The 1,133-nt window shown below is 41.5% G+C and overlaps 1 non-coding gene across 1 annotated transcript; it reads left to right on the top strand.

The window, feature by feature from the left end:
* The first annotated feature begins 707 nt into the window (after positions 1–707).
* On the top strand, positions 708–814 carry LOC131837375 (U6 spliceosomal RNA). Its single transcript, XR_009355989.1, has one exon. It is a non-coding gene; the product is annotated as a U6 spliceosomal RNA (small nuclear RNA).
* Positions 815–1,133: the final 319 nt, after the last annotated feature.

Raw genomic sequence — 1,133 nt, 5'->3', positions numbered from 1 at the left:
GTTTCAGTTTTGCAAGATGGAAAAGTTCTGGAGATTGGTTATGCAACAGTGTGAATATATTGTTAAAAACAAAACAGGCCCTGGGCACCTGGGTGGCTCAGGGAGTTGAGGCCTCTGCCTTTGGCTCAGGTTGTGGTCTTGGGGTCCTGGGATCGAGCCCCGAGTCGGGCTCTCTGCTCGGCGGGGAGCCTGCTTCCCTCTCTCTCTGCCTGACTCTGCCTGCTTGTGATCTCCCTCTGTCGAATAAATAAATTTAAAAAAAAGAAAAAAGGCACAAAATGGAGCCATTATGCTAAGCCCCATGTCACCAAACTTGAGACTTGACTTAATTACAGTTTTGGCTTTCAATGAAATGCAATCTTAAAACAGTCAGGAATCTCCTAATTAGCACTACCTTGTTGATCTGCCTGGTAGACCCCTAATATCCCCAGTAGGAAAATGACCTTACAATAATCAATCAGCTTTTTTTTGTCTAGTATAACTTCCTTGTTCCTCTTTCTCCAGCTTATAAGTCTTTCACACAGCTTCTTGAAGCTCCCTTCTGTCTTTTAGGTGGGTTGCAGCCTGGGGTGTTTGGGCAGCTCAGTCAGTTAAATGTCTGACTCTTGATCTCGGCTCAAGTTTTGATCTCAGGGTCAGGAATTCAAGCCCTACATTGGACTCCATGCTATGTGTGGAAGCTACTTTAAAAAAAAAAAAAAAAAAAAGTGCTCGCTTCGGCAGCACATATACTAAAATTGGAACGATACAGAGAAGATTAGCATGGCCCCTGCGCAAGGATGACATGCAAATTCGTGAAGCGTTCCATATTTTTTGAATCATGAGAGACTATGGACTCTGAAAAGCAATGTGAGGGGTTTGAAGTGGTGGTGGGGTGGGAGGTTGGGGTACCAGGTGGAGGGTATTATAGAGGGCACGGATTGCATGGAGCACTGGGTGTGGTGAAAAAATAATGAATACTGTTTTTCTGAAAATAAATAAATTAAAAAAAAAAAAAAAGATTGGATGTGGCCTGATTTGTGACTTGTTGAAAAAAAGCCAGTAAGATCTTTAAAATATACCCAGTTAAGTATTGTTTTTAAATAATACTTAATACTACTGAACTGTACACTTAAAAATGGTTAAGATAGTAA

The sequence above is a fragment of the Mustela lutreola genome, chromosome 7 (genome assembly GCF_030435805.1).
Source record: "Mustela lutreola isolate mMusLut2 chromosome 7, mMusLut2.pri, whole genome shotgun sequence".
Lineage (NCBI taxonomy): Eukaryota > Metazoa > Chordata > Mammalia > Carnivora > Mustelidae > Mustela > Mustela lutreola.
The sequence above is the reverse complement of the archived record's forward strand: the minus strand, read 5'-3'. Positions and strand labels throughout refer to the sequence as shown.